We start from the raw sequence: 26,772 nt of genomic DNA, 5'->3' as shown, positions 1-26,772 counted from the left end.
TTTACCTTTTGACTCCCTTCACCCATTTCTTGCACCTCCCACCCCCATCTCCATCAACCACCAATCTGTTCTTTGTATCTAAGAGCTTGGTTGTTTTTAGATTCCACATATAAGAGAGATCATACAGTATTTGTCTTTCTCTGTCTGATTTATTTCACTTAGCGTAATGCCCTCAAGGTCCATCTGTGTTGTTGCAAATGGCAAAATGTCACTCTTTTTATGGCTGAATAATTTTCCATTGTGTCTATATATCACACTTTCTTTATCCATTCATCCAGTGATGAACACTTAGATTGTTTCCATATCTTAGCTATTCTAAATAATGCTGCCATGAACATTGGGGTGCATATGTCTTTTCAAGTTAGTGTTTTCGTTTCCTTGGATAAATACCTGAAAGTGGAATTACTGGATCATATGGTAGTTCTATTTTTAATTTTTTCAGGAATCTCCATACTGTTTTCCATAGTGCTTGCACCAATTTACGTCCCCACCAAAAGTGCACAATGGTTCTCTTTTCTCCACATCCTCACCAAGACTTATTATTTCTTGTCTTTTTAATAATAGCCATTCTAACAAGTGTGTAGTGATGTCTTATCATGGTTTTGATTTGTGTTTTCCTGAAGATTAGTGATGTTGAGCATCTTTTCATGTACCCATTGGTCACCTCTGTGTCTTCTTTGGAAAAAATGTCTATTCAGATCCTCTGCCCATTTTTTAATCAAATTGTTTGGGTTTTTGCTCTTGAGTTCTTTTTATATTCTGGATATTAACCCCTTATCAGATACGTGGTTTGTAAATATTTTCTCCCATTCAACAAGTTGTCTTTTCGTTTTGCTGATGGTTTCCTTTGCTGTGCAGAAGCTTTTTAGTTTGGTGTAGTCCCACTTGTTTATTTTTGCTTTCGTTCCCTTTGCTTTTGGTGTCAAATCCAAAAAATCACTGCTAAGACCAATGCGAAGGAGCCCACTCCTTATGTTTTCATCTAGGAGTTTTATGGTTTCAGTTCTTACATTCAAGTGTATAATCCATTTTGAGTTGATTTTTGCGTATAGTGTAAGATAGAGGTCCAGTTTCATTCTTTTGCATGTGCCTCTCCAGTTTTCCCAACACCATTTATTGAAGAGATCGTCCTTTCCCCACTGTATATTCTTGGCTCCTTTGTCATAAATTAGTGGATCATATATGCATGGGTTTATTTTTGGGCTTTCTATTCCATTCCATTGATCTATGTGTCTGCTTTTATGCCAATACGACACTACTTTAATTACTATAGCTTTGTAATTATAGTTTGAAATCAGGGAGTGTGTTGCCTCCAGTTTTGTACTTCTTTCTCCTGATTGCTTTGACTTTTCAGGGTTTTTGTGGTTCTACGCAAATTGTAGGATTATTTGTTCTATTTCTTTGAAAAGTGCCATTGGAGTTTTGGTAAGGGTTGCATTGAATCTGCAGATTGCTTGGGTGGTATGGACATTTTGACAATATTGTCTTCCCACCCATGAGCATGGAATAGCTTTCCATTTATTTTTGTCTTCTTCAATTTCTTTCACAAATATCTTGTAGTTTTCAATATACAAGTCTTTCACTTCCTTGGTTAAATTTATTCCTACAACTTGTATTCTTTTGTATGCAGTTGTAAGTGGGATTATTTTCTTTATTTCTCTTTCTGATAATTTGTTATTAGTGTATAAAAATACACCAGATTTTTGTGTATTGATTTTGTATCCTACAACTTTACTGAATTTGCTTATTAGGTCTAACAGTTTTTTGATGGAGTCTTTAGGGTTTTCCATACGTAATATCATGTCATTTACAAATACTGACAGTTTTATTTCTTCCTTTCCAATTTAGATGTGTTTTGTATCTTTTTCTTTCCTAATTGTTCTGGCTAGGACTTCCAACATATGTTGAATAGAAGTGGTGAGGGCATCCTTGTCTTGTTCCTGATATGAGAGGAGAGGCTCTCAGCTTCTCACTGTTGAGTATGATATCAGCTGTGGGCTTGTCAAATATGGCCTTTCTTATGTTGAGGTATCTGCCCCCTATAACCACTTTGTTGAGAGTTTTTATCATATATGGAGGTTCAATGTTGTCCAATGCATTTTCTGCCTCTATTGAGAGGATCATATGATTTTTATCCTTCATTTTATTAATGTCGTGAATCACATTGATTGATTTGTGGATGTTGAACCACGCTTGCATCCCTGGAATAAATCCCATTTAATCATGTTGTATGATCCGTTTAATGTATTGTTGAATTCGGTTTGCTAATATTTTGTTGAGGATTTTTGTATCTATATTCATCAGGGATATTGACTTGTAATTTCCTTTTCTTGTGGCATCCTTGTCTGGTTTTGGTATCAGGGGAATGCTGACCTCATAAAATGAGTTTGGGAAGAGTTCCTTCTTCTTCTATTTTTTGAAAGAGTTTGAGAAGGATTCGTATTAATTCCTCCTTGAATGTTTGGCAGAATCCACCAGTGAAGCTGTCTGGTCCTGTACTTTTGTTTGTTGGGAGGTTTTTGATTACTGGTTCAATTTCCTCACTAGCAATTGATCTGTTCAGATTTTCTATTTCATCATGATTCAGTCTTGGTAGGTTGTATGTTTCCAGGAGTTTATAATTTCTTCTACGTTGTCCAATTTATTGGTGTATGGTTGTTCATGGTAGTTTCTTATAATCCCTTGTGTTTCTGTTGTATCAGTTGTAACATCTCCTCTTTCATTTCTGATTTTTAAAATTTGAGTCCTCTCTTTTTTGTTTTTTGGTGAGTTTAGCTAAAGGCTTGTCAATTTTGTTTATCTTTTCAAAGAATTAGCTGTTAGTTTCATTCATCTTCTCTATTGTCTTTTTAGTCTCTATTTCATTTATTTCTGCTCTAATCTTTGTTATTTCCTTCCTTCCACTAATTTTGTGCTTTGTTATTCTTTTTCCAGTTCCTTGAGGTGTAAAGTTAGGTTGTTTATTTGAGACTTTTCTTGTTTCTTTTTTTTTATTATTATTTTTTATTTTTTAAAGATTTTATTTTTTTTCTTTTTCTCCCCAAAGCCCCCCGGTACATAGTTGTGTATTCTTCGTTGTGGGTCCTTCTAGTTGTGGCATGTGGGACGCTGCATCAGCGTGGTTTGATGAGCAGTGCCATGTCCGCGCCCAGGACCCGAACCAACAAAACACTGGGCAGCCTGAAGCGGAGCGAGTGAACTTAACCACTCAGCCACGGGGCCAGCCCCTTTTCTTGTTTCTTAAGGTAGAAATTTATTGCCATGAAGTTTCCTCTTAGAACCACTTTGCTGCATCCCGCAAATTTTGGTATGTCATGTTTCCATTTTTGTTTGTCTCAAGGTATTTTTTGATTACGCCTTCATTTCTTATTTGACCCATTGGTTGTTCAATCTCTACATATTTGTGAATTTTCCAGTTTTCTTTGTGTAAGTAATTTCTAGTTTCATGCCATTGTGCTTGGAAAAGATGCTTGATATGGTTTCGATCTTCCTAAATTTATTAAGACTTGATCTGTGGCCTAACATATGATCTATCCTGAAAAACATTGCATGTGCACTTGACAAGAATGTGTTCTCTTGCTTTTGGATGGAACATTCTGTATGTATCTGTTAAGTCCATCTGGTCTAATGTATCATTTGATGCCAAATATTTCCTTATTTATTTTCTATCTGGATAGACTACCTATTGATGTTAGTGGGGTATTAAAATCCCATAGTATTACTGTATTGCTGTCTACTTCTCCCTTTAGGTCTGTTAATATTTGCTTTATACATTTATGTGTTCCTATGTTGAATGCATAAATAATTATATATGTTGTATCCTCTTGTTTAATTGACCCCTCTGTCATTATGTAATGCCTGTCTTTGTCTCTTTATAGTCTTTGCTTTGAAGTCTGTTTTATCTGATATAAGTATAGCTACTCTAGCATTCCTTTGGTTTCTATTTGCATGAGATTTCTTTTTCCATCTCTTCTGTTTCAGCCTGTGTGTGTCCTTACATGTAAAGTGAGTCTCTTGTAGGCAGCATATAGATGGGTCTTTTTCTTTTTTAAGTCTATTCAGCAACTCCATGTCTTTTAATTGGAGGATGTAATCCATTTATATTTAAAATGCTTATTGATAGATGTGTACTTATTGCCATTTTGTAAATTGTTTACTGGCTGTTTTTGAATTTCCTCTCTGTTCTTTTCTTCTTCTCCTGCTCTCTCCCTTTGTGGTTTGATGACTTTGTTTAGTGGAATACTAATATTCCTTTCTCTACTCTTTTGTGTGTTTGTTATTGTTTTTTGCTTTGTGATTACCCTGAGGCTTATATATAAACACTTACATCTATAACAATGCCCCCAGGCACTGCACAGGCAGCAGACTGTGTCTCATCCTCTGGTCTTTCTGTGAAGAAAGCCTCTTGGCTTGTCCTGGAGCTTCAGCCTGAGGGGCAGGCTTCAGGTTTGGCACACATCTAGTAGACTACATAGCTGCTGTAAGGGAATGTAGGCTGTGTATGCCATTTTGGTGCTCTTTCTCTGCCTTGCTCCAGCTCACCAGTATGTCCCAGAAAAGAGCTTATACACTCATCTGGAGCCCTGATTTTTTGTGACTGCTGCTTAAAGGACACCACCAGATCACCTGGCCAGTGGGGCTTAAGCTTGTGGTCCTGCATGACTGTATATATTTGCATACTTTTAAGAGGTGCTCCCCAAGGGTCCGGCTTCCAAACAGCCTGAATATAGGTTCTGAGATCCCCGCCTTAGCGACACTGACAGGACTTGGCACGTCCTCAGTTACTCAGGGAGCCATTAAAAATATAATAGGGGGCTTGGACGAGCACAGAGGTTTAGAGACAGCCAAGAGCTGGGGCAGAGTTGAATGACATAGTTCATCTCCTACATGAGGCCACTCCTTCAAGACTGGGAGAAGTGGCGGTTTTATCTACTATATAGAAACCACACAGAGAGCCAAGCAAACTGAAAAAAATAGAGGAATACGTTCCAAATGAAAGAACAAGATAAAACCTCAGGAAAAAAACCTTAATAAAACAGAGATAAATAATCTGCCTGATAAAGAGTTCAAAGTAACTGTCATAAAGATGCTCACTGAAGTGAGAAGAAGAATGGATAAGCGTAGTGAGAACTTCAACAAATAGACGGAAAATATAATAAAGGACCAAATAGAAGTCATAGAGCTGAAGAATACAATAACTAAACTGAAAAATACACTAGGGGGATTCAACAACAGGCTAGAAGAAGCAGAAGAAAAGATGAGTCAACTTGAAGACAAGACAGTGGAACTCACCTAATCAAAGCAACAAAAAGAAAAAAAAATGAAAAAAATGAAGATAGCTTAAGGAGCTTATAGGACAACATCAAATCTACTAACATTTGCAACATAGGAGAACTAGAAGGAGAAGAGAGAGAGAAAGGGGAAGAAATCTTGTTTGAAGAAATAATGGCTGAAAACTATCCTAACCTGGGGAAGGAAACAGACATCCAGTTCCAGGAAGCCTAGAGAGTTCCAAAGAAGATGAATTCAGAGAGCCTGACACCAAGACACATTATAATTAAAATGTCAAAAGTTAAAGACAAGCAGAGAATCCTAAAAGCAGCAAGAGAAAAACAACTTGTTAATACAAGGGAACCCGCATAAGACTATCAGCAGATTTTTCAGCAGAAACTTTGCAGGCCAGAAGGGAATGGTATGATATATTCAAAGTGCTGGAAGAAAGAAACTTTCAACCAAAAATACCCTACCCAGCAGAGTTATCATTCAGAATTGAAGGAGAGAGAAAGAGTTTTCCAGACAAGCAAAAGCTAAAGGAATTCATCACCACTAAAGCAACTTACAAGAAATGTTAGACAGACCTCTTTAGGCTGAAATGAAAGGGGAAAATTGGTAATAAGAAAATATCTGAAAGAATAAATGTCACTGGAAAGGTATATATATAGTAAAGGTAGTGGATTAATCACTTCTAAAGCTAGTATGAAGATTAAAAGACACAAGTAGTAAAAATACAATAATTAGTTAAATATACACAAGTAAAATGTGACATCAAAAACATAAAACATAGTGGGGAGAGAAAAAATGTTGAGCTCTAGAACAGCATCAAACTTAAGTTGCTATCAACTTGAAATAGACTGTTACCCCTTCTAGTATGCAACTTAAAGTACTAGAAATAGTAGGCAGCTCCTACACCTGGAGCCTGCTGAAATTATTCAAACCTACCCATCCTAAACCTGCTTAGCTGCTTACTCTACCTTGCCCACTCCTTCCCCTGTGCCACAATAAAGGCTCTTGCTCACATTTTCCCCTTGCTCTCTCTGGCTCCTGACCAACCTGGTGCTTCCTCATGTGGCCCTTCGTGGCATGGCATGCCCCCTCCTCTTGGGAACTATGAGTAACAAACTATCTTTTCAGTGGCAACCATTTCCTGATCTGTTGGTCTTACCATTCCTGAATCATATTTAAATCCTACATTTTGAAACAATCATGCAGTTTGTATAGTTAAGAGAGGGTATGGTAACATCTCTAGTGAATGTTAACCTAGAAGTTATATATTTGTGTAGATGGAGTACAAGGGAGAATTACAATGGTCTGTGTAATACTAGACTAGCTTAAGTTAAATTACTCCCAAGACTAAATGGTGAATGAGATTCAAAGTCAATGAATCAAATGCATGGTGATTTATCAGGTAAACTGATCATTTACAACAGAAAAAGCAGAATTAACCATTTGATTTATTTACTCATAAAAGGGAAATTTAACTATGTCCCCAGTAGTCTTTAGATTTTCCTCCTGTTAAGAGCAGTAAAGAGCAGGGCATCTAATTCCATCTATAAGAGTATGTATCTTACAGATTCAACACAATGTCTAACAAATCCTGGCTGGCTTTTTTCAGAAATTGACAAGCTAAAATTTATAGGGAAATACAAGGGACCAGAATAGCTAAAGCCATCTTCAGAAGAACAAAGCTGGAGGACTTGCATTTCCTGATTTCAAAACTTACTACAAAGCCAGTGTGGTACTGGCATAAGGATAGACATATAGATCAATGGAACAGAATTGAAAATCTAAAAATGTACCCTCACATGTGTGGTCGGTTGATTTCCTAGAAGAGTGCCAAAATAATTCAGTGAAGGAAAAAATAGTCTTTTCAACAAATGGTACTGGGACACTGAATATACACATGCTAAAGAATGAAGGTGGACCCTTTGCTTACATCATACACAAAAATTAATTCCAAGTGAATGTAGAACTAAAACTGTAAAACTTGTAGAAGAAGTAGTCTGACAAACAAGAGTAAGTCCGCATGACTTTGAGTTAGGCAGTCTTCCAAGTTGTCCATCAAAAGAGTGAAAAGATAATCCACAGAATGGGAGAAAATACTTTCAAATTATATATCTGTTAAGGACCTCATACCCAGAATATATAAAAAATCTTATATCTCAATACTAAAAAGACAAATAACCCAATTAAAAAATAGGCAAGGATAGGAACAGATATTTCTCCAAAAAAGATATACAAATGGCCAATAAGAATGTGAAAAGATGCTCAATATCATTAGTCATTAGGGAAATACAAATCAAAAGCACCATGAGATACCACTTCACATCCACTAGGATGGCTACAGTAAAAGGGACAATAACAAATGTTGGTGAGGATGTAGTATAATTGGAATCCTCATATCCTGCTAGTGGGAAGGTAAAATGGTGCAGGCACTTTGTAAAAATTCTGCCAGTTCCTGAAACACAGAGTTATCATATGAACAGAAATTCCACTCATGTATATACCGAGAGAAATGAAAACATACGTCCACACAAAACTTGCATGTGAACTCGCAGCATTATTCATAATAGCCCCAAAATAGAAACAATCTAAATGTCCATCAACTGATAAATGGATAAGTCAAATGTGGTATGTTCATACAATGGAATATTTATTCAGTCATAAAAAGCATTGAAGTACTACATTGGCTATAATGAAGTGCTGCAAACGGATGAAATGCTGCAAATGGATGAACTTCAAAAATATCATTCTAAGTGAAAGAAGTCCCACAAAAGACCACATAGTGTATGATGTCATTTATATGAAATTTCAAAAATAGGCAGCCCTCAGTTCCATGCCATGTAAACCTTTCCAACACGGCTGCTTGTATCACCAACACATGCAAACGGGGAAGGCAGTAGAAAGAGTCCGCTAGCAAGATGATGTCATAATCCCTTGTAACCTAATCACCAGGGTGACCTCCTTTGATGTCCTTAGAACATGACATGCCTTTGTTGCATTCTGTTGGTTAGAAACCAGTTGCTAGGCCAGTCCACATTCAAGGAAATGGAATAACATGAGGGTGTGAATACCCGGAGAGGGGGATCACTGGGGCCATTTTAGAGTCTTCCCAGCACAGTTGTACAAACCTCTAATTTTTTCTTGGATTATCTAGAGTGGCTTCTGTTTTCCCAATGGAATCATGATTAACCCAGCCATCCTGTCAGGATTGCTTCTGCATCCCTTTTGTGAACTAGGAGATTGTTCTCTTGCCTAATCAAAGGTGCAGAGATCATAAAACCCCTGTGGCTTCCATCTCTATGCACTCAAATAATCTTCCCCAACAGACCAGGCTGCTTAGACATACCCTCCACCTCTGATATTATCCAATTCTAAGTGGTGCTGGAGGATTAGACTCAGGCCTTCCCTGAGGCCAGTTTCAACACCAGATACTCTGAGCAGAATGTGAATAAGAAGAATTTTTCTCCTATATCTTATTGTCGAAGGATTTGTGGGAGATTGATGCCTTCCAGGCGTGCTGGATTTTACCCCCCACCCCCACTCCAGTCACAGCATTTATTTCCTGATAACAATAAGGTTAGGGGAAGGCATGACCGTCATCTGAAAAGTAAAGAAAGAAGAAGGAAAAGACTGCCTTTTCAACAAAGGGTACTGGGAAGACCGGATATCCACGTGCAAAATGATGAAGCTGGACCCTTACTTAGCACCATGTACAAAAATTAATTCAAAATGGATCAAAGACCTAAAATTATAAAACTCTTAGAAGAAAACATAGGGCAAATCTTCATGACATTGGATTTGGCGATGATTTCTTGGATAAGACATCAAAGGCACAGGCAATGACAACAAAATAGACAATTTTTAAATGTTGTACATCAAAAGGCAATATCAACAGAATACAAAGGCAACCCAAAGACTAGGAGAAAATATTTGAAAATCATATATCTGATAAGGGATTAATATCCAGAACTCCTAAAACTCAAAAACAACAAAAAATCTCATTCAAAAATGAGCAAAGGACTTGAGTAGACATTTCTCCAAAGAAGGTATAAAAATGGCCCATAAGCTGATGAAAATAGGCTCAATATCACTAATCATTAGGGAAATGCAAATCAAAACCAGAATGAGATACCACCTCATGTTCAATAGGATGACTACTATAAAAAAAACAAAAGCCAATAAACAATGTGTTGGAAAATATGGAGAAATTGGAACCCTTATGAACTGTTGGTAGGAATGTAAATTGGTACAGCTGATGTGGAAAACAGTACGGCAGTTCCTCAAAAAATCAAAACTAGAACTACCAGATAATCCACTAATTACACTTTTGGTTATACCCAAAACATTTGAAAGGGGAGTCTTGAAGAGATATTTGTGCTCCCATATTCACAGGAGCGTTATTCACAATAACTAAAATGTGGAAGCAACCTAAGTGTCCGTTGATGGATGAATGGATGAGCAAAATATGGTATATACATACAGTAGGATATTAGCATTAAAAAGGAAGGAAATTCTGGAATATGCTACAACACAGATAAACCTTGGGAACTTTATGCTAAGTGAAATAAGCCAGTCACAAAAAGACAAATATAGTATGATTCCACTTGTATGAACTACTTAGAATAATCAAAATCATAGAGACAGAAAGTAGAATGGTAGCTGCCAGGGACTGGGGGAGGAGGGAATCGGGAGTTATTGTTTAGTGGGTATAGAGTATGAAAAATAGATAAGGAAACCTGACGTAAAATGGAGTTAAGAAACCATGAAGAGAGAGCTCTCACACACGTACCACTCATTTCAATTTGCATAAACCAGCAGGAACAAGGAAGATTTTCACATCCCTCAGTAACAGCAAACTCTTTGCCACTTCAGCCAATGAGAAACCACCACAACCCTGGATTGTCTTGTTCTCCTCTAAAGAACTTCTGTTCAAAACAACCCTCCCCAATTTCCTCCTAAAAACTAATAAAAGCTGACCATCCCTTTGTCTCCTCGGACTTACCTATGGTTTGCCATAGTTTGCTTGCCCCAAATAGCAGTTCATCTGCTGTTCCCAGATAAACTCATTTTTGCTTAAATAAAATTGCTTTCTGCTCTGTATAAGGTTGACATTACATGGTGTCAAAAGCAGGACCCCAAGGAGACAACCCAAGAGAAACTGATGGTCCCCAGAACTGTGTGTGGTACCCACTTGAGCCCTTGTGCTCTCCGCTTCCATGCGTTGTCCTCTTCCTTTTGGTTCAGTAAGTCTCCTCTTGGATTCGAGACCCCTCTCTTCGGTTGAGCTCTCTGACTTTATTTGCGATCTATTTTTGTGAATGCACCACCCTTCCTGATGAGTACTCTTTTGTTTTCTAAACTCCAATTTTTGAGTTATGGTATTCCGATTCTCTGAGCACGTTTAAGAGGGCCCTCCTTCTAGGATGCTACCTGGTTTCATGTTCAGAAATTATGGTCCCTCCTCATGTGCGTTCTTAACAAAGTGGGCCAACCGAACCAAAGATAATTTAGAACTTCAGTGGCCATTATGGGGAACATTTGATCTCCCCAAACTTGTTTTTCTCAGAACTAGGTTAGAAGACTGTGGCACTAGAGTGAAACAAACTGAATGGGATGCTATTTTAATTGGTACCTTGAGGTTTCCAAGCACAGTCAAGATTTCAAAATTGCCTCTTTAAAGAATACCATTTCTAAATTAACCAAGGCAAATAGGCAATTGAAAGAAGATAAAAAGACATCAGAAGCTTGTTCTTCTCCTTTGCCCTCAACACTAACTTCCTCTTTCCCTACTGTGACAACCCCATGTGCTCTGTACCCTCCACTTCCTCATTCTAATCCTCTCACCTAACTTCCCTTTGTCTCTGAACCTCTCCCCACTTCCTCTTCATTCAAACTTATCAGGACCTGCCCTTTTAAAATTAGGGTCTTCCAAAGATCCTAACGCTAAGCCCTTAATTTCACGTCCCCTGGACTAAGGCTGAACTGTGAGCTGTAGTCAAGGACTTCCCCAGAGTAACTGAAGACCCTCATAGATTTTCCAAAGAATTTAATATAGTTGTCTACACCTACGAACCCAGTTTCTCAGACTTATATCAACTAGTCCATATGCTTATCGGTGAAGGCCAAGCTCAACTCTGGATGAAAACCGCCAATTGGGGATGATCCTGAAAGATCTCTAGAATTACAGATGGGAGACCCTATTATATGACCAGGCTCATGGAATTGCTAAATGACTGCCCTAGGCAATTCCCAGAGTCTTCCCCCAACCTATGGATTAGAACAAGATCCAGGCTTACACTCAAAAACCTCGTCAGCCTATGCACAACTATTATAGCTGACCCCAGATTGTTCTTAAGGAAATTTCTGGTCTACCCATGGATGTCAAATCCACATGGATAGCTTTCAGCTCTATGTTCATTAACGGGCTAAACTGAGGTCTTTCCCTTTTAGTAAAGAGAACTAGAACAGAATGGGTAACTATGTCTCATATGACTTAGTTGATTTAGTAAATTGGTTAGCCCACACTCTAGATGAGTCTACAAAAAAGACCATGAAAATCCTTAATCTCTAACTTCAACAGAGGGAGGGTCCTAAGCAAAATCCTCTTGGCCTCTGTAATTATTGTAAGAAGCCAGAACATTGGTAAAAAGACTGCCATAAACTAAAATGTTCCCAGCATCATCAGTCACCCAACCAATCCTTCCAATGACCTCCCGCTTCTCAATGGTGGCACTTCGAGGAATCACCGGGGCCTTTCCCAATCCTTCCTCTTAACTAGCTTGGAGAAACAACTCTTCAGATTGGGAATAAATCTCTATCAATCTTTATTGACACTGGAGCTACACTCTCAGTGCTCAACCACACTGCTGTTAGACAATGCCTGCCTCGGGGTACCAAAACGGATAAAACAGTGGGGGTCTCTAACAAACCTCCACAGGTTCCTCTTTCTGAAGCCATCCCCTTTTGTCTAGGCCCTTTGAGAAATATCCATCCTTTCCTACTATTTCTACCTGTATCCATCTATTGGGTTGAGACGTCTTAGAAAAATATCATGCAGAGATTTCTTTCTCCCAAAAGGAAGAAATAATTTTAGAATTTGACAGTAACAGCTAAAATAGCCAGTGCAGTGAATCAAATGAATCCTCTTTGACATCCTTTATTTGTACTGTCTCTGACAACACTAAAGTGGATACCAAAAATTCTAACCATTTGCCTCTATTGGATCAGTTGCCACCATCCCTGTTGGCAAAATCATCAACCAATATTGGTAGAATCCATAGTGCGCCTCCTATTAAGATCCAGATTGATCTCTCAAAGCCTCTCCCCAGAATTTATCAATATTTTATAAACAAAGAGTCTTACAGGGAATCATACTGATCATAGAGGATTATAAGGTCCTGGGACTCATAATCCCTTGTACCAGTCCCTGCAATACCCCTATTTTACATTTAAGGAAACCCAATGGCCACACATGGAGATTTGTCCAGAACCTCCGAGGCATAAACAATATTGTTTTCCCTTGTTACCAAACTTCATACTCTACCAGCCTCCATCCCTACCAAAAGCAAATTTTTCACCATAATTGGTTTGTGTAGCACCTTTCTTAGCATCCCTGTGGGTAAGACCAGTCAATATCTCTTTGCCTTTACTTGGGAAGGACAACAATACACCTGGACAGTAATGCTTCAGGGTTTTACTGAAAGTCTTTCTTACTTTTCACAAACCCTAAAAGCTGATTTAGATGATGTAGAATTTCCTGAAGGCTCTGTCCTATTACGATATGTAGATGACTTGCTTTTCTGCTCTCCTTCCCAAGCCTCTTCACCGGAGGACAGCGTCAACCTGTTAACATTTTTAGCCTTAAAGGGACACAAAGTCTCTGAGGAAAAACTGACGTTTGTTCAAACTCAAGTTTGTTATTTAGGACACTTAATCTCAGAACAGGGGCTACACCTAGATCCAGACAGGGTCCACAGCACCCTGAACTTCCAAAGCTCACTCCTTACGTTTTCATCTAGGAGTTTTATGGTTTCAATTCTTACATTCAAGTCTGTAATCCATTTTGAGTTGATTTTTGTGTATGGTGTAAGATAGAGGTCCAATCTCGTTCTTTTGCATGTGGCTATCCAGTTTTCTCAACACTGTTTACTTTCCCAACACCACAACTGTCCTTTCCCCATCATATATTTTTGGTTGCTTTGTCATAAATTAATTGACTATATATGCACAGGTTCATTTCTGGTCTGTCTATTCTGTTCCTTTGATCTATGCATCTGGTTTTTTTTTCTTTTTTTTTTAAAGATTTTATTTTTCCTTTTTCTCCCCAAAGCCCCCTGGTACATAGTTGTATATTTTTAGTTGTGGATCCTTCTAGTTGTGGCATGTGGGATGCTGCCTCAGCATGGCTTGATGAGTGTTGCCCAGGATCAGAACTGGTGAAACCATGGGCCACTGAAGCAGAGCATGTGGACTTAACCACTCAGCCATGGGGCCAGCCCCTATGTATCTGTTTTTATGCCAGTACCATGCTGTTTTCGTTACTATAGCTTTGTAATATGGTTTGAAACCAAGAAGCATGATGCCAGGGCCAGCCCTGTTGCCTAGTGGTTAAGTTTGGCACACTCGATTTCGGCAGCCTGGGTTCTGTTCCCTGGCCTGGACCTACTCATTGGTGGCCATGCTGTGGTGGTGACCCACATACATAGTAGAGGAAGATTGACACAAATGTTAGCTCAGGGTGAATCTTCCTCAGCAAAAAAATTATTTAATTAATTAAAAATAAATAAAAGTAAATTTAAAGAAAAGAAGCATGATGCCTCCAGCTTTGTACTTCTTTCTTAAGATTGCTTTGGCTATTTGGGGGTCTTTTGTGGTTGCATACACATTTTCGGATTGTTTGTTCTATTTCTTTTAAAATGCCATTGACATTTTAATAGTGATTGCACTGAATCTGTAGATTACTTTGGGTAGTAAGGACATTTTAACAATGTTATTCCTTCCAATCCATGAGCATGGGATATCTTTCCATTTATTTGTGTCTTCCTGATTTCTTTCATCAATGTCTTGTAGTTTTCAGTGTATAGGTCTTTCACCTCTTCAAATTTATTCCTATGTATTTTATTCTTTTGGATGCAATTGTAAATGGAATTGTTTTCTTAATTTCTCTTTTTGAAAGTTTGTTGTTAGTGTATGGAAATACAACTGGTTTTTTAATGCTAATTTTATATCCTGCAACTTTACTGAATTTGTTTATTGGTTGTATCAGTTTTTTGGTGGAGTCTTTAGGGTTTTCTATGTATAATATCATGTCATCTGCAAATAGAGACAGTTTTACTTCTTCCTTGCTGTTTCAGATGTCTTTTATTTCATTTTCTTGCCTAATTGCTCCGCCTACAACTTCCAATACTGTATTGAATAAAAGTGGTCAGAGCAGGCATCCCTGTCTTGTTCTTGATCTTAGAGGAAAAGCTTTCAGCTTTTCATTGTTGAGTATAATGTTAGCTGTGGGCTTGTCATATATGACCTTTATTATGTTGAGGTATGTTCCCTCTATACTCACTTTCTTGAGAGTTTTTATCATAAATGGATGTTGAATTTTGTCAAATATTTTTTCTGCATCTATTCAGATGATCATATAAATTTTGTCCTTCATTTTGTTAAGGTGGTGTATAATATTGATTGATTTGCAGATGTTGAACCATCCTTGCACCCAGGGATAAATCTCATTTGATCATAGTGTATGATCCTTTTAATGTATTGTTGAATTCAGTTTGGTAATATTTCATTAAGGATTTTTTCATCTATGTTCATCAGCGATATTGACCTGTAATTTTCTTTTCTTGTGGTGTCTTTGTCTGCTTTTGGTATCAGGGTAATGCTGGCCTTGTAAAATGAGTGAAAGTGTTCCTTTCTCTTCTAGTTTTTGGAAGAGTTTGAGAAAGATTGGTATTAACTCTTCTTTAGAATTTGATCGGATTCACCAGTGAAGCTATCTGGTCCTGAACATTTGTTTCTTGGGAGGTTTAATTACTTATTTAATCTCCTCACTAGTAATTGGTCTGTTCAGATTCTCTATTTCTTCATGATTCAGTCTTAGTAGGTTGTATGTTTCATGGAATTTATCAATTCCTTCTAGGTTGTCCAATTTTTGGTGTATAATTGTTCATAGCAGTTTCTTATGATCTTTTGTATTCTGTGGCATCAGTTATAATGTCTCTTCTTTCATCTCTGGTTTTATTTATTTGAGCCTTCTTCTTTTTTTCCTTGGTGAGTCAAACTATAGGTTTATCTATTTTGTTTATCTTTTCAAAAAAATAGCTCTTAGTTTCTTGATCTTTTCTATTGTCTTTTTAGTTTCTATTTCATTTCTTTCCCCTCTGATCCTTATTATTTCATTCTTCTACTTGCTTTGGGCTTTATTTGTTATTCTTTTTCTGATACCTTGAAGTGTAAAGTTAGATTCTTTATTTAAGATCTTTCTTGTCTCTTTTTTTGCTGAGGAAGATTAGCCCTGAGCTAACATCTGTTGCCAATCTTCCTCTTTTTTTGCTTGAGGAAGATTAGCCTTGAACTAACATCTGTGCCAATCTTCCTCCACTTTATATGTGGGTCACCACTGATGAGTGGTGTAGGTCCACACCTGGGATCTGAACTCAGGAGCCTGGGCCACTGAAGTGGAGTGCGAATTTAATCATTACACCATAGGGATGGCCCCAGGATCTTTCTTGTATCTTAATGTAGCCCTTTATTACTGTGATCGTCCCTCTCAGAACTGCTTTTGCTGCATCCTATAAGTTTTGATATGTTGTATTTCCATTTTCACATTTCTCAAGATATTTTTTGACTTCTCTTTTGATTTCTTCTTTGACCCATTCGTAGTTCAGTAGTGTGTGGTTTAGTCTCCACATACTTGTGAATTTTCCATTTTACTTCTGGTAATTGATTTCTAGTGTCATACTATCATAGAAGGAAAAGATGCTTGATATGATTTTAATCTGCTTAAACTTATTAAGGCTTTTCTGTGGTCACTTAAAGAGGAAATCCACTTTAAAGATAAAGGCAAAGTAGATAGATTAAAAGTAAATGATGGAAAAAGATATACAATCAAAACCTTAAACACTAACAAACAAACAAAATACCTAGTCATATTGGCCATATTATTATAAAAAAATGTACTTCAGGGGCTGGCCATGTGGTGAGTGGTTAAATTCGTGCACTCGGCTTTGGCAGCCCAGGGTTTCACCAGTTTGGATCCTGGGTGTAATGGCACCACTCATCAGGCCATGCTGAGGTGATGTCCCACGTAGCAGAACCAGAAGGATTTTCAGCTATAATATACAACTATGTACTGGGGGGCTTTGGAGAGAAGAAGAAGAAGAAAAAAGAATAAGATTGGCAATAGATGTTAGTTCAGGTGCCAATCTTTAAAAAAAAGTAGTTCAGAACAAAGAATATTAGCAAAGCTAAAGGGGGACATTATATTATGATAAAGTGGTCAATTTGCTGAGAAGATATAACAATGCTAAATGTATATGAACCTAATAATGGAGCTTTAAAATACATGCAGCAAAAGTGAAACAACTAAGAGGAGAAACAGACAAATCCATAATTATAATTGGTAACTTTAACACTGCTATGTCAGTTATTGATAGGAAAAGTGGACAGTAAATTAGTAAGAAGATGGAAGGCCTGAGCAACATCATCATCCAAGCTGACTTATTTGACATTTATAGAAAACTCAATCCAACAAGAGCAGAATACATATTCTTTTCAATTGCATGTGGAACCTTCACCATGCTGGAGCATATTCTGGGCCTTAATAGATTTAAAACAATTGAAATTATACAAATTATGTTTTCAAACCATAATGGAATTAAAGAGAAACAGAAAGAAATTTGGAAAATCCTTAAAAAATTAGGAGTTAAACAACACATTTATAAATAACCCATAAGTCAAAGAGTAAATAAGGAAATTTAGAAAATATTTTGAATTTAATGAAAATAAAAATGCAAAATATAAAAATTTGTGGCGTACAGCTAAAGATGTAGTTAGAAATTTAGAGCATTAAGAAGAAAGGTCTCAGAGATCTCGTCAAGATGGCGGCATAAGCAGACTCTGAACTCATCTCCTCCCACAAACACAACCAGGTTACAAGTATTTTTGGAAAAATTTCCCTCGATAGAAAACTGAAAACTGGGTAAAAAGAACCCCCACAACAAGAGACAGTCCTGACTAAGGTGGAAGAGGCAGAAATTACTTCTAGAGAGAAAAAGAGTCACCTTTAGGAGCAGCAGAGTTTCTCAGCCAGGCAGCCAGGAGACACTCTAAGGTATGCAGCCCTCCCTGGAGGAGTGAGGTCTGGAGCCGGGGTGGAGACTGCGATAAGCATCCTTCAGACTCAGCACAACTGAGATGAGGGTCTTACTATCTGGCTTCACTGGCTATTAACTGCAGTGGAGATAACCCCAGAAAAGCTATTGGACAAAAGCTGAAAATACCCATGTCTTAAAGGGCCCACGCAAAAACTCACCCATCTCAGCAACCTAAAATCACCAGAGGGAAGGCCGACAGTCCTTTGGTGAAACGAGACTCACCTGGTGGGCTCTGGATGCATCTTGGTGGAAAGAGAGACCTCTCCAGAGACTGAGACATTGGTGGCAGCCATTGTGACCTAGTCCAGGCGTGCTGATGCAGACGCCAGTAGATGCCACTGAAATTCTCCCTCTGGCCTGTTAGCCCAGGGGTCTTCCACATCCACTAGAGTGCAGATTTAATCCAGTTCAGCCAGGGCAGGCAGCTCACCCTGGGGTATGGCTCCACCCAACAGCAAGCCCTCAGGCTACTTGTTGGCCTGCACTGACTGAGTGCCTTGATCTGCTACAGGCAGGCAAGTGTGTCTGCCTCAGTAGAGCAGGGCCTGTGTGAGGACCAGGTGAACTGTGGGGAGCATTGGTGTAGAGGTGGGGGCCTCTGCAGTGGGGCATCAGGGTACACTCCAGGGGCTTGGGAATTGTGCACAGACCAGAACTGTGTTGATGTTGTATGTGGTCCTGTTGGGTGGGTGGAGGTGAGGCTTATCAGCAGGAGAAGACCTGTGCTTCACAAGTAGCCATAAAAAGGATCAGCCCCACATTCCAAAACTGGAAACAATTGAGTGCTCCTGTGCATAGGGTCAGCCCCACTCAGCTGCACTGCTAAGAGAACTGACAACAGCCTTGTAGGCCTGAGGCCTATGGCAACTGTAAGCCCCTGAGTCTAGCAACCTGCTACACTGGGTAGCTACCCAATTAACAGGAAAACTACAACAGGAATGTGCTATTAGACCTTGTAGCCAATGGTGCTGAGGCTCCCCAAACCAGATTTACAAACAGCTGGCCAGGGAAGGAAAGACTAGATGCCCTGGGTACCTGCATTAAGAGCAACTCTGCCACAGCAGAAGGAGACAAGTAGCCCACAAAGGGGTCACTCCTGGATCATTTGAACTGGTGATGAGAGAGAAGCACACTGCTGGGGCTCAAAAGGCATCTCTTACATAAGGCCACTTCTCCAAGATCAGGAAACATAGCTGACTCACCTAATACATAGATATAAGGACAGAGAAAGAGGCATAATGAGGAGACAAAAGAAAACATTCCAAGCAAGGGAACAGGACAAAACCCAAGAAAAACAACTAAATGAAACAGAAATAAGCAACCTATGTGACAAAGAGTTCAAACAAAGACTCATAAGGATGCTCACTTATCTTGGGAGAAGACTGGTTGAACACAGTGAGCTCATCAGCAAAGAACTGAAAAATATAAAAAAGAACCAATCAGAAATGAAGAATACAATACAGGAAATGAAAAATTCACTAGATGAACTCAATAGCAGAGTAGAGGATACAGAAGAATGAATCAGCGAGCTAGATGAAAGACTATATAGAACATTCCATCCAAAACCCACAGAATACACATTCCTTTCAAATGCACATGGAACATTCTCCAGGATTGATCACATATTAGGCCACAAAACAAGTCTCAATAAATTTAAGAAGATCGAAATAATACCATGCATCTTTTCTGACCACAAAGGTATGAAATTAGAAATCAACTACAGGAAGAAAACCAGAAAATCCACAAAAATGTGGAGATTAAACAAAATGCTACTGAACAATGATTGGGTCAATGAAAACATCAAAGGAGAAATAAAAAATTCCTAGAGACAAATGAAAACGGAAATACAACATGCCAGAATCTATGGGATACAGCAAAAGTGGTTCTAAGAGGGAAGTTTACAGCAACTCAGGCCCACCTCAACTAAGAAGTAAAATCCCAAATAAACAATCTAACAGTGCATCTAAAGGTACTAGAAAAAGAAGAACAAACAAAGCCCCAAATCAGCAGAAGGAAGTAAATAATAAAAATCAGAGCAGAAATAAATGAAACAGAGACTGAAAAAAAATAGAAAAAATTAATGAAACCAAGAGTTTGTTCTTTGAAAAGATAAACAAAATTGACAAACCCTTAGCTTGACTCACCAAGAAAAAAAGAGAGAAGGCTTAAATAAATTAAATCAGAAATGAAGGAGGAGAAATTACAATGGACACCTCAGAAATACAAAAGGTAATAAGAGAATACTATGAAAAGGTATACACCAACAAATTGGATAATCTAGAAGAAATGGATAAATTCTTAGAAACATACAACCTTCCAAAACTGGACCAAGAAGAAGTTGAGAATTTGAATAGACCAATCACTGGTAAGGAGATCAAAACAGCAATCAAAAACCTCCCCAAAAATAAAAGTCCAGGACCAGATGGCTTCCCTGGTGAATTCTACCAAACATTCAAAGAAGACATAATACTTATCCTTCTCAAACTCTTCCAAAAAGTTGAAGAGGAGGGGTGGCTTCCTAACTCCTTCTACGAAGCCAAATTATCCTGATACCAAAACCAGACAAGGACAACACAAAAAAGAAAATTACAGGCCAATATCACTGATGAACTTTGATGCAAAAATCCTCAACAAAATGCTAGCAAATCGAATACAACAATACATTAAAAAGATCAAACATCATGATCAAGTGGGATTCATTCCAGGGATGCAGGGATGATTCAAAATTCACAACTCTGTCAACGTGATACATTGCATTAACAAAATGAAGAAGAAAAATCACATGATCATCTGAATAGATGCAGAGAAAGCATTTGACAAGATAGAGCATTCATTTATGATAAAACTCTAAATAAAATGGGTATACAAGGAAAATACCTCAACATAATAAAGGTCATATGTGACAAACCCATAGCTAATATCATTCTCAACGGAGGAAAACTGAAAGCTATCCCACTAAGAACAGGAACCAGACAAGGATACCCACTGTCACCTCTCTTATTTAACATAGTATTGGAAGTCCTAGCCAGAGCAATCAGTCAAGAAAAAGAAGTAAAAGGGATCCATATTGGAAAAGAAGAAGTGAAACTGTCACTCTTTGCAGATGACATGATTTTATATATAGAAAACCCTAACGAACACACTCAAAAACTTTTAGAAATAATAAACCAATACGGTCAAGTAGCAGGATACAAAATCAACATACAAAAAGCAGTTGCGTTTCTATATAATAACAACGAAGTAGCATAAAGAGAAATTAAGAATACAATCCCATTTACAATGGCCACAAAAAAATAAAATACCTAGGAATAAACTTAACTAAAGAGGTGAAAGATCTGTACACCGAAAACTATAAAACATTGTTGAAAGAAATCAAAGAAGACACAAAGAAATAGAAAGATATTCCATGCTCTTGGATTGGAAGAATTAACATAGTTAACATGTCCATACTTCCTAAGGCAATCTATAGATTCAACGCAATCCCTATGAAAGTTCCAAGAACATTTTTCACAGAAATAGAAAAAAGAATGCTAAAATTTATATGGAACAGCAAAAAACACCGAATAGCCAAAGGATTCCTGAGAAAAAAGAACAAAGCTTGAGATACCACACTCCCTGACTTCTTTTTTTCTTTTCTTTTTTTTTTTTTTTGAGGAAGATTAGCCCTGAGCTACCTGCTGCCAATCCTACTCTTTTTGCTGAAGAAGACTGGCCCTGAGCTAACACCTGTGCCCATCTTCCTCTACTTTATATGTGGGACACCTACCACAGCATGTCTTGCCAAGCGGTACCATGTCTGCACCCAGGATGCAAACCGGCGAACCCTGGGCTGCTAAAGCAGAATGTGCGCACTTAACCTCTGCGCCTCTGGCCGGCCCCACACTCCCTGATTTCAAAATATACTACAGAGCCATAGTAACCAAAACGGCATGGTACTGGCACAAAAACAGACACACAGATCAATGGAACAGAATCGAGAGCTCAGAAATAAACCCACTCATTTACGGAGAGCTAATATTTGACAAGGGAGCCAAGAGCATACAATGGATAAAGGAGAGTCTCTTCAATAAATGGTGTTGGGAAAACTGGACAGCTACATGCAAAAGAATTAAAGTAAACCATTACCTTACACCATGCACAAAAGTCAGCTCAAAATTGATTAAAGGCTTGAATGTATGAGCTGAAACCATGAAACGTCTAGAAGGAAACATAGGCAGTATGCTCTTTGACATCAGTCTTAGCAGCATATTTTGAAGTACCGTGTCTGACCGGGCAAGGGAAACAAAAGAAAAAATGAACAAATGGGACTACATCAAACTAAAATGCTTCTGCACAGCAAGGGAAACCATCAACAAAACGAAAAGACAACCTACCAATTGGGAGAAGATATTTGCAAATCAGATAAGGGGTTAATATCCAAAATATACAAAGAACTCGTACAGCTCAACAACAAAAAAACCAACAACCCAATTAGAAAATGGGCAAAAGATCTGAACAGGGATTTCTCCAAAGAAGATATATGGATGGCCAACAGGCATATGAAAAGACGTTCAATATCATTAGCTATCAGGGGAATGCAAATCAAAACTACAGTGAGAATCACCTCACTCCGGTCAGAATGGCTATAATTAACAAGACAGGAAACAACAAGTGTTGGAGAGGATGTGGGGAGAAGGGAACCCTCGTACACTGCTGGTGGGAGTGCAAACTTGTGCAGCCACTGTGGAAAACAGTATGGAGTATCCTCAGGAAATTAAGAATGTATCTCCTATATGATCCAGCTATTCTACTGCTGGGTATTTATCCAAAGAGCTTGAAAACGCAAAGGCATAAAGATACATTCACCCCTATGTTCATTGCAGCATTATTCCCAATAGCCAAGACTTGGAAGCAAGCTAGGTCTCCATCAAGGGACGAGTGGATAGAGAAGATGTGGTATTTATACACGATGGACTGCTACTGAGCCATAAGAAACGATGACATCCGGCTATTTGTGACAGCATGGATGGACCTTGAGGGTATTACGCTGAGTGAAATAAGTCAAAGGGAGAAAGTCAAATACCATACGATCTCACTCCTAAGTAGAAGATAAAAACAACGACAAACAAATCCATAGTGGCAGAGATTGGATTGGTGGTTACCAGAGGGCAAGAGGGGGGAGGACAAAAGGGGTGATTAGGCTCACATGTGGGGGGATGGACTATAATTAGTTTTTGGGTGGTGAACATAATGTAATCTACACAGAATTCAAAATATATTACAATGTACACCTGAAATCTATATAATATTATAATCCAACGTTACTGCAATAAAAAGAAATAAAAAAGAAAGAAAGAAAGAAAAGAAAGAAAGAAAGAAAAGAAAGAAAGAAGAAAGGTCTCAAATCAATGTTCTAGGCTTCCCCCTTAAAAAACTAGAAAAAAGAGAAGCAAATCATGCAGAAAGAAGGAAATAAAAACAAGAGCAGATATCAGTGAGAATCAAAACAGAAAATCAGTAGAGAAAGCCAAAGAAGGCAAAAGCTGGTTCTTCAAGAAGAGGAATTAAAATGGGTAAATCTCAAACTAGATGGATTATGAATAAAAGAGAGTCTACACAAACTACTAACACCAAGAATAAGAAAGGTGACATCTTCACAGATGCTGCAGTTATGAAAAGGAGAAAAAAGACATATCATGCATTTTATGCCCCCGAATTTGGTAACTTAGCACAGGGTCAGCATATTATGGCCCATGGACCAACTGAGCCCAGGAACTAAGTATGGTTTTTTACATTTTAAAAGATTGGAAGAGGAAGAAGAAGGAGGAGGAGAGGAAGAAGCAGAAAAGAATATGTTGCAGAGAATATATTTGACTTGCAAAACCTATAAATGTTTACTATTTGGTCTTTTGTAGAAAAGTCTCCTGATACCTTAGATGAAATAGACAAATTCTTTGAAAGATACAAATTACCAATGTTCACAGGAGAAGAAATAGATTACCTAAATAGCCCTGTATGTATTAGGGAATAGGGCTGGGGCTTGGTGAGGCCAGTGAGGCAAAGTGAGAGTGCGAAGTTTAAGGAGCTACTTCCTTTCAGGATCTACCTGATTCAAGAAAGTAAAAGCTCCTTAAATTTTGTGCCACTCTGATAACAGTTTTGTCAATTTCTTATAGAGTTAAATATATATTTACAATATTATTCAGCAATATTACTCCTATATATTTACCCAAATAAACAAAATCAAATGCTCACACTAAATGTATGTGCAAATGCTTATAGTAGCTCTATTCATAATCACCAAAGCAAATCAAATGTTGAAAAGCTGGTGAAGAGATAAACAAATGCTGGCACATCCATTCAATGGAATACTACTCAGTAATAAAAAGGAATGGACTACTGTTTCATGCAACATGTATGAATGTCACATAGATTATACTACGTTAAAGATGCTGAATTCAAAAGGCTACATATGGCCTGATTTCGTTTCTGTGATATTCTGAAAAAGGCAAAATTATAGGGATAGAAACAGAGCAGTAGCTGCCAGAGGCTAGCGATGGCGGGAGGGATTGGTTGACAGTGGGGCATGGGAGAGTTTTGGGAGGTGATGGAACTGCTCTACTTTGTGACTGTAGTGGTCATTACACAAGTGAATGTGTTTGTCAACACACACAGAACTCTTCACTAAAAAGTGTGAATTCTATCAAATATAAATTATAACAATAAAAAATGTGCGAGGAAGTTCTTCATGAACATGTAGAGGATTTCTGGGATATAGTTTTAAGTATTTAAAAAAGAAAAGTGCAAAAGAATATCTAAAATATGTTACCTTTTGGATAACAAAGAAAGGAAAATAAGACCGAAAATAAGTAAGAATACAGAAGTCTTGAATAACACCATCACCAAATTGACTCAATTGACTTTAAAGCATTCTGTCCAACATGAGCAGAATGCACATTCCTCCCAAGTGCACACAGAACGTTCACCATGGTGGAACATATTCTTGTCTATGAAACAAGTCATGATGAATTTTAGTAATTTGAAATCATGCAAAGTATGTTTTCTGACCACACCAGAATTAAATTTTCAATCAATAACAGAAAGATGTGTGGAAAATCCCCAAATATTTGGAAATTAAATTAGTCAAGGAATTTGAGTGAAGTAGTAATGCCAAATGCATTTCCAAATCTATGTAATAGTGATCAACTCAGTTTTCAAGGCTTAGAAGATGGTGTTTGCATGTAAAAGTTTACATGTTAAAATAAAATCTCCCAAAGCAAAAAATCTACGCATAGAAAAAATAATAGAAAGAAATAGATGGAAATTTTAAAATGAAGTATGTTTGTATGATAGACATATAGGCTAATTTTTCTACGTCAGAGTTTTCCAACTTTTCTTTATCTGATGGGTTATATTTTTTAACAATGAAAAGCATTATTATTTCAAGAGAGGTAATCAGAGAACTTGTTAGCAGTTTTCAGGAAACCTTCGCTGACTCTCCTAGCTGGCTGAGTGCCCTTTCTCTGGGGCCCCTCTCTTAGCCTTTCACCTGTTTTATAATCATCTGTGCCTGTTTCTCTCTCTCCACAGCCCGGGCTCCGTGCAGGGGAGGAGCGTTTCTGGCACAGAGTGAGTATTAGTTTGCTGAATGAATGTAAGAACGTTGACTGGATATGCCATCCCTCTTACATCAAGAGACAGGAAACGTATGGGGAATTTTGTGAGACAAAGGCTTTGGAATAGGAACCAGAGGTGTGGGAGTCCCAGAGGCCAGAGACAATGTCCAAGCCAAGCTTAACCTATCCCACAACAACTGCCCCGTGACTAATTTGACTTCAAAACAAGGGATTTTGGTGGCTTGAGTCCTGGACACTAGAAAGTCTATTGTAGGTACCCGCAAAGCTGATACAAGATGGCCTGGGGCCTCAAGGAGGATACTTTGGGTACAAGCTAAAGAATGGACTTTCCCATTCAGGACACCTGTGCCTGCACTCAGAAAGATTAATAAGAGTTCTGGAGTGGAAGAATGAGGATGGAAAAGCTGACTTGGAATGGAAAACTCAACTGGTAGGAGGCCCTTCCATGACCCTCTGGTCAAAGTACTGCTACATTATTTTAACTCTGTGTGACCAAGGGTTTGCGCCGTCAGAAGATCCAGAAACTGTACGTCACCAACACTGCACAGAGCTCAGTGACAGTTACCCAAGGAGAAACTGCAGCTGAGTGACAGACCTACACTGCAGATTCCCCGTGTGTCACCTTCAGGTTTTCTTTTTCACATCTAATGAATTACAAGTACAGATTGGCTGAGATTTGTCTCCTTTTTCATCTTTAGTATTCTTCTGGGTTTACACCTCATGTGAGTCCACTGTGCTGTTGTGTGTACCCAGATTTGTGTATAAACCTTAAAACACCATCTGGAAGAGCAAATGGCTCTTTGAAGTCTATGGAGAAAGCACCAGATGGAAGCTTATGAGACTCTTGTTCCCAAAAGCCCTGCATCTAAAACAACCTCAAGTATGACAAAGACACAATTCATTCAGCAGTCCTAGGCTTTGTTATCAATAAGATGTAAATATGTTAGCATGCATCGCTCTGTTCCTGTGGTCAGCAGAGTGACAGTCCCCAAAGTTGTCCACACCCTCATCCCTGGATCTGTGAATTTTACCTTACAGGGCAAAGGTGATTTTGCTGATGTGATTAAGGGTATGGAGTTTGAGATGAGGAGATTATCCAAGCGGGCACGATCTAATCACAAGTTCTTAAACGTGGAGAACTTTTCTGAGTTGCAGTGGGAGAGGTGCAACAACGGAAGAGTCAGAGAGATGGGAGCACGAGGAAGATTCAACACCCTTGTGCTGGCTCTGAGCAGCAGGGGCCTTTGTGAGCAGACCAGAGAGAGACATCTAGGAACTAAGGGCAGCCAGAGGTGACAGCCATCAAGGAAGTGGGGACCTCAGTCCAACACCCACAGGGAATTGAAGCCTGACTGAATGAGCAAGGAAGTGGGTCCTTCCCTAGAGCCTCTAGAGAGGAATGTGGCTCTGCTGGCACCTTGACTTGAGCCCAGTGACACCATGTTTCTGACCTACGGAACTGTCGAATAATAAGTGTGTTGTGCAAGGGATGTGCATTGGCTATC

The sequence above is a fragment of the Equus asinus genome, chromosome 4 (genome assembly GCF_041296235.1).
Source record: "Equus asinus isolate D_3611 breed Donkey chromosome 4, EquAss-T2T_v2, whole genome shotgun sequence".
Taxonomy (NCBI): domain Eukaryota; kingdom Metazoa; phylum Chordata; class Mammalia; order Perissodactyla; family Equidae; genus Equus; species Equus asinus.
The sequence above is the reverse complement of the archived record's forward strand: the minus strand, read 5'-3'. Positions refer to the sequence as shown.